Raw genomic sequence first — 8,605 nt, 5'->3', positions numbered from 1 at the left:
CTGAATGCAGAGAAAATCAAACTAGACCTGTGTTTTGATATAAAATATCAAATATAAACAGAATCAATGAAATACATCGAAAGTTATCCTGTGGAAAACCAATAATTTTACAGAAACTTTGGTAATAAAGGGGCATAACTCGTTGATTGCAGAAAAATCGAATATGACCTGTACTTTTATATATATAACTTATTCACACTACAAATATAAAACAATTAATGAAAACCGTTAAAAGAAACCAATAATTTCACACAAAAAATCAGTTTGAAAGGAGAATTATAGGTTAATTGCAGCGAAAATCATGTTTTGATATGTACTTACATGCCAAATATAAACACAATGAAATCATTCAAAAGTATTGCTACGGACACTAATTGTTTACTGATGGACACATTGATATAGAGCAATAAAACCCAGTTAACAATGGTCTAAGTGACAAATTGCCAGCTCAAAAAATGTATTTTAGTAAAGAACATGCTTTGTTATTGTACATTTTACATGTCATGTTGTGCCTGACTCCCACTACCTCCAAAGTACTTTGCCTTGATAAAATGATAGGCAGTCTCCACCAGTAAAAAAGGTGTTCATAATGTCAATATGGGATACGGACAAAAGCAACCCCCCCCCTTCTAAAAATGACAAGGTGAACAAAAGCCCCCCCCCCATGAAATTTCCACATAGGACAAAAGCCCCCCCCCCCCCCCAATAAAAAAAAGTAAAGGTAGGACAAAAAAAAGTAAAGGTAGGACAAAAGCCCCCCATGGTCCATCAAATTTACATATAGTGTATACCTTAAGTGTAATTAATGACTGTATTTTGTAGTATTTATCACCATATTTCTACTGCGTTACTAACACAGTAAGGGCTATTTATGCATATTTTGACCTCTTTTTGGCAATTTATGTGTATTTTAAGTGCCGATTGTAATGTGTCAAGTAATTTCTTTGTTCATTTCACAATATTTTACCTTTAAATACATTTTCAAAATTTTCATGAAAATTAGGATGAATCTGGAGGCGTGCTGCTTTAATGTTTATTAATAATGTATATATTGAAGTGATAACAAAATATGATAACAGATGAAATAATGCATGCATGTAATACTGAATTCATAGCTTTTCATATACACAACAAGTGTCAGAAGAGTAGTAATGTTTATTATCACTTTTGTAAATGGATCAAATTAATATCCTTAACACTATGTCACCTACATTTGATGTCCATACATATTTTTTATACACATAAAAACACAACTTTAATACATGCATGCTTAAAAATATTACAAACATGAAGATGAAGAGCACATGGATGAAATAAAGCACACTTTATTAATAAATTATTCTCACAATCTCTGCTACATTTCAGTTTCAAAAAATGTTCACATTTAGTTGAGTCTGATACATAATGTGACATGGCATACAGAAATTGTGCCATAGTCTTCTCACCCATTAATTCATTTACACTAAATGTAAATTTGATGGACATGGGGGGGGGGGCTTTTTGTCCTACCTTTACTTTTTAATGGGGGGGCTTTTGTCCTATGTGGAAATTTCATGGGAGGGGGGGGGGCTTTTGTCCACCTTGTCATTTTTAGAAGGGGGGGGGGGCTTTTGTCCTACCTTTACTTTTTAATGGGGGGGCTTTTGTCCTATGTGGAAATTTCATGGGAGGGGGGGGGCTTTTGTCCACCTTGTCATTTTTAGAAGGGGGGGGGGCTTTCGTCCGGGGAGGGGGGGGGGGCTTTTGTCCTACACTCTGTCAATATTGCTCTTTTCAGTAAACTTTGCAAAAAAGTATTATGTACTTGAATAATGTGCGTTACATAATTATGCAATAAAAAGAAAAATAAATAAGAGCCAGCCTTAGACAGGGTCCTTATTCGACTTTATCTTATTTCTAAAATCAAACACATTGGAGGAAGAATATTGTAGTAAAGATTACTCCTAAAAGACATATTTTGTACAAAATATAATTCAAATTTCATTTTTGACCTTGACTGTCAAAATAATTTAAAGGTCATGATTATATTAGAATAAAGCATTATAGCAGTTCTGCATAAGTGTTATTGTGTTATTGTGTCCAAGAATGAACCAATTTAAATGAATGACGATATTAAGACAATTTAAAGAAATTTCAAAAGTTTGACTTTAAAGGTAAAGGTCAATGAAGGATCAGTCATATAAGAATAAAACATCAAACATGATAATTTTGAAATATGTGTTCTTTTTTCAAGTATGAATCAAATCTGTAAATAAATAGCAAGTTTATGACAATTCAAGCGAATTTCAATAATTTGGCCTTGATGTTCAAGGTTAATTAAAGGTCAAGGTCATGTCAAAATAATTCAACATACAGATTTTGTCATAAGGTTTCTTTTGTTCAAGTATAAATCAAATCTGTAATTAAATAACAAAGGTATGACAATCTAAGCTAAATTCAGTATTTGACCTTGAAGGTTAAGATCATTGAAAGGTCAAGGTCAAATTTGAGTTACTACACATGTCAGTTTTGTTTTAAGTGTTCTTTTGTCCAAGTATAAATCAAATCCATAAATAAATCACAATGTTATAGCCAATATTAGCAAAATTTATTGATTTGACCTCATTTGACAAGGTGAAATTAAGGTCAAGGTAAATTTTTAATAAATCTCCTTTAATGTCTTGTCTTGTTTGAAGAAAATCTGTTCATAAATAACAAATTTTAAGCCAAATATAGCAAAAATTAAGCAAAATTCAAACATTTGACATTGAAAGTCAATGTCAATTATGTGTCAAGGTCGAGTTCATTATTGTTTACTTGAAGGTCAAAAGGGTTGTTGTGTCCAAGTATGAAAATAATCCATTTAGAACTTTGGAAAAATGCTGGCAAATGTTAAAGTGTCTGAATGGCAACGACAGTGGCAAACGACAACCTGACTGTAGAAATAGCTCAAATCTTTTCTTCGAAAAAGTCAAGCTAAAAATGTACGTTAAAAATACTTTTTTTTTTGGTCAGTAAAAATATGATTGTCATAGACATTCAAAGCACTTAAGGCCTTAACTGAGACAGTAGGGTTCACAGGTACGTCAATAAAAACTTAGATGTACAATGTGTGAAGTCTACTATTTATCAATCACCTGATAGTGACAGTTAAATGAGAGTGACACCAGTGGCGGATTCAGACCCGGGCTTCAGGGCTGCAGCCCCCAGCTTGGCCCAAAGATACGTTTACCAGCTGGGCTGGAAAATATTTTTGTCAGTTTCAAACTCTATTGCCTGTAGTGTACTCCCTTATCAAAACATTAATTGCTGTCATCCAGTTGTTAATCTCCTGCCTGGGGGCTTGGCAGAGATCTTTATCTATCAACATGCTTGAATGACTTCAATGTTTAAACTGCATAATTGATTGGTTTTATTACTTTCTAAAGGTCTAATGAAATTAATAGTCACAGATAGTGGCAAATAGATGTGTTACATTGCACACCATATTTTACCATCTTTGTTTTTCATTTTTCTTTGCGAAAGCCCTATGATGAGGAAATTGAAAATTATTATTTGTAAATTAAAAAGGTGACCAGTTTTATAAAGATTATACTATATGAATAGCGTTTTAAATAATAACTAGTTTTTCTAAGATTTTTAATCAGATGAATTGATTGGTCATTTGCTTTTAATAACTTTTTATTGCAGTTATATTTTTTATAATTAAATTTAAATTGTACTGACCTCTTTAGTATCTAAAATGGATTCATTGATTGAAAAAATTCTTATTGAATATATGTGTCTGAAATTATTTTTTTTTACAATTGAAAGGCAGTACTTTAATATCACTTTACTTTGGAAAATCTTCTATTATTCAGATGAGTACATTGATCAAGTGTTTAAAAATTATTTTTATCAACAGTCGCGCAAACATTGGTTAGTGTGCTGTTATTTTGTAAATGCTTAATTATTATACTAAACACCAGGGGAATTCTATTTGAAATACCTTGTAAACACTAACCCGTAAAACCATCCACAATTTATCAAAAACAGCACTAGAAAGTCAAGGAAATAACACCATTTTTAACCTCATATTTCAAAATTTTCTCAGTCTATGGCAGGGGACACCCCTCCCAGGCCCACCCCAATTACAGATATTTTTCTAGATTCCATATCATAAAAATATATATATAAAGATTTACGAAAATATTAGTATACACATATACAAGCAAAAGTACATTGCTACTCATAAGATGAGCTATAAAACACATAAATCAAAATCTTTGTCACATGAACAAGGTATTGGCCCTATCTTCAAACATGCACAAGTTTCGCCGGTTGTATTATTTTTGTCAAAATATTCCACCCATATGTCAGCCCCCCAGGAAACCATGTTCTGTATCCGCCCCTGAGAGTAATTACAGAGCAATTCATCTAAGGGCTGAAATGTCAACATAGCAGTAAGTTGGAGTATAGCCTATGTTTAAAAACTGGAGGGGTCCGATTTGTAGGATTTTAAAATCCAAAAATACTCAAAAATGATTATAACTGAGAAATGAAAAAAAAATGGAGGAATTTCCTTGCTTAGGTATCATTTCTCCTAAAAGAAGACATTAAAATTCTTCACACACTGTTAGACCAGAACACAGAGAGCTCAGTTATTCCATTTATTCCATGGTGATTTTTAAATGCCACCCCCCCCCCTGCTATTCAAGGCCGAACCCATGGTCTACCTCTCGAAAATCCCCTTAGTTGGTTCATACCTACAATGATAACTATAACACATATTCTAGTGTTTATATTGTCTAAATCTTACATGGATTTGAAATGATTAGGAGGCAGAAATATATTTAATGCATGCAAGATTAGAGTTGTATTGCTTTGAAAATAATATCTAATCTATAATTGGTGCTGTACATGTAAACACTACTGTCTCTTGAGCCTTTAAAGATTTACATATATTTTATCATAAAATAATAGAAATGATTATAAAAGGTTACAAGAATCAAACAAAGATTACAAGAATCAAACAAACAACATAACAAAAATATAATAATATTAAAATAATTCATGATTATAACATCTCTTTTCTAAAATTCAAAATATTTAAATAAATTGTTATATTAAAGCAAATTTTAAAATTGTGTAACTTTACAATATAAAATATACAAGGGTTGTTTCATAAAGTAATAGGATTGCAGCTCTACTGTCCACATTTTCAAATTTACGTACACAATTTTACAGAGACCAAATATCAGAAGATGTTCCCTGCATGTATACAGTAAAAAATCAATACAAAATGTTTAAAAATAACAAGTCTGTAAAAAAATTGAAATGACATGGGGATTGCGACCCAGCGCACAATTACAATACAGTAAATGACGTTCATGATGTTGTAGAAGAAATACAAAATGTAACATTGCATCATTCTTTCTGAAAGTATTCTTCCTCGTGTTTTAGGTCTCTGAATCATGTAATTATTTCCAGGCCTCATAATATGTTGAGAAAAAGCGAGAAAGAAAGCGATCACATTCTCGTTTCTCTCTCCAAAACCAATGATTGCGCGATAGTGTGCCGGCCATTCTCCGCTTTTTCTCGTATATTTTGAGTTATCTTGGAACTCAACAGTCATGGACTTAAAATGAAAAACCGAATTATAGAATTAATTTACACATGTCCTTGATAATGTACAGTAACATTACAATATCTATCACTTGAAAAATATCCTATTCCAATTAGCACAGTCTATCATTTATTAAAACATATTCAGGGAAAATAAAACTAATTATTACCGTTAATTCATTATTAAATTAATTTATTTATAAGATGTACATCTACTTAAATACAATGATATAGTGTTTAAAAGAAATGTCTCAAATTCAATACTCTTGTAAGAGTAAAAAAAAAATCCGGACAGTTCGCAGACCATTTACCGCCGATCCTTTTGTAGCAGTTATGCAATTAATGTCATTTGAGCATCATATTTATGATGTAAAACCATACAAAATTGAGTGACAGGATCTTTTAATACATATAAATATGTAAAATCTAAAATAATCACAAATTATTAGGTATGAAAAAAAAAAAAAAAAAAAAAAGGCTTAAAATCACATGAAATGTCAATTATTAGTTAACAAAATTACAATCCTTTTTTTTTTTTAAATATTACGGTTGCTGAAAATGATAAGCTTTTGCCACCACTGACATTTAAGACTCACTCAGGTTAGCCTGCACAGATGTACAAGCTAACTAGGCTCTATCATAGGTAGCTCAATGAAATGAAATTTACTTGTCACAATATCCATAATTAAACTGAATCAAACATAAAATTATTTTAAAAAAAACTAGTACATATAATACTTCTTAATGTCTAATAGTCTAAAAACATTTAATTAAAAAAAGTATATTGATACAAGTAAACACTAAAAAAAGCAAAAAAAAAACACTTCATTAAATATAAGGAATAATACATTGTAATGGTACAAAACAAAATCACATTAGAATAGTACTTTAAAATTATATAACATTAAAAATTAATGAAATATGACATCAGATGTTGGGGTTTGACAAATCATAACATGAAATGTTTTCTATATTTCTCATATCACTAAGATTCTTTTTGCATCAGCTTTTTTGACAGTAAAGCTATCAAACTAAAAAGAACTAATGTATATTCTAAACTGACAAGGAAGTAAAATAAATATGTTACATCTTCCAATTACAATCTCTTAAACTGTTCCGCTCAATTTAATTTCCTTAATTTCACTTGAAATCTTGACAAAATTAATATACATGTATACTTAAATGATGTGCAAGAATGAGATTTGTTATAAAAACAAATCAAGATACAAAATTTAAAAAGCAATATACAAATAAATTTTGTGTTAAGATTTATCACTTAACCAAAAAAAATAATAATATAAACTGTGTCGGGAGAATGACTGCCTTGATGTTATTTAATCTAAGGAAATATTTAGCAATAAAGACTAGAACCAATTTCCAAGATATGGGGGCTTGGCAGCACTGCCTGACTTAAGATTGAAATATTCTCAGATGTAATTGTTTAGTTAACACTATTTTTATTCAGGTATTTTTTATCTTTTTATGTCTCAAATCAATATATACATTTAAACAACAAACTATGATTATTATTTACACCCAAAACAATGAACTCTGATCATAATTTACACCCCCAAAAAACACACATTTTCTATCAACCACTTAAACGAAATATCTTTTCATGTAAACTCTTTTATACAAAACAATACTAGACACCTTGCGAGCCCAAGCTCTAAACAACTTATGATCAAACAAAACAATAAAATCACCACAAAATGAAGAACACAAAAATGAATATTTTTACAACTCTAAGATACAGTATAAACCACAAAAATTCAACCAACAATATTAACTTCACAAAATCTAATCAGCATCAGAAAAGCAAACTAAAGTACCCAATATTTACAGATATCCCCAAAAATTTACAAAGCATCAACTAATATAATAAACAAACTCATCCAAACATTCAATCAATTTCAACCAAATATTTCTTACCAAACAGATATATCTCAACAACCAAAACAACTAATTACAACCAATAAACCATGATCAATTAAGATCACCACAATTAAATTCAACCAACTTCAACATATCAACAAAACTCTCTTTAAAACAACAAATTCTCTTCTCAACAAAAAAATAAATGCTACACACTATCAGTGTGTCTCTCCTAAACTGATGTAAAATCTCTCCCAAAACTCGCATATTTTCTATTTGACATTTACGTGTAGAAATTTTAACCTCAGCAACAGGGTATAAATACACTCACTGTTCATTAATACGATACACTTCAGTGTATCGATGTAGGAAGACATTAACTCGGTTAAAAATAGATCGACAGTAAAAATGTACGATTATTCTGACAAACTGGTTAAAATAATTATAAGAGCGCAAATATATCTCTTTACTTTTCTACAAGTAAAGAAAATAGTAAGACAATCATCTGCATAAAAAAATACAAATTAATTTGTGCAGGGCAAATGACTTCGATCATCTTCCACTGGGTTTGTATTCTTCATGTAAAACATGCCAAACTTTCTTGCTGATCTAGTTTTTTGCATATTGATATGACCTGAAAATGTAATACTTTATAGATGAAACCATGTTTAACAACACTCCAGTTATTTCTTTCATTTTAAAGTGCAAAAGTACAGCATACATTTATATATTAATTCATAGCTCATTTTGTAATGTAGTAATTAAATTTTAGTAACAAATTCTTTAAAATACTAGCATGAAAGTGACCCTAAATAAAGACAGGCCATCTTTAAATCCATAAAGTTTTGAAAAAATTGTACTGTTTGGTGTTGTCTTTCGTTATTTTGAAAATGGAATTTCAACACTTCTATGTATAAAGCAGGTGGAGTTCATTATACAAATGTATATCAATCATACCAGTCAAAAGCAGAAATAATGCATTTTTCTTCCCATCTACCCTGAAAGTATGTCTGCTAGAGAATAATGTAAATTTTAAATATATGTACAACATAACAGACATTTTTGATTTTGTATACCTTATAAGGATTCTTTTGAAATTATTAAGACACAAATTTTAACAATTTTACATAAGTAAGATGCTATGTTA

The 8,605-nt window shown here is 30.2% G+C and overlaps 1 protein-coding gene across 1 annotated transcript in view; it reads right to left on the bottom strand.

Annotated features, from left to right (window-relative positions):
• Window positions 1-4,347: 4,347 nt before the first annotated feature.
• LOC132758513 (uncharacterized) overlaps window positions 4,348-8,605 on the bottom strand; it is a 64,691-nt gene continuing 60,433 nt past the window's right edge. The window contains exon 11 of the mRNA XM_060750194.1: window positions 4,348-8,092. The gene's annotated coding sequence lies outside the window, so the exon portion shown is untranslated. The remainder of the gene's footprint in view (window positions 8,093-8,605) is intronic.

The sequence above is a fragment of the Ruditapes philippinarum genome, unplaced genomic scaffold (assembly GCF_026571515.1).
Source record: "Ruditapes philippinarum isolate M1 unplaced genomic scaffold, ASM2657151v2 ctg1414_1_1_1_1, whole genome shotgun sequence".
Lineage (NCBI taxonomy): Eukaryota > Metazoa > Mollusca > Bivalvia > Venerida > Veneridae > Ruditapes > Ruditapes philippinarum.
This window is presented reverse-complemented; position numbering and strand designations above follow the sequence as displayed.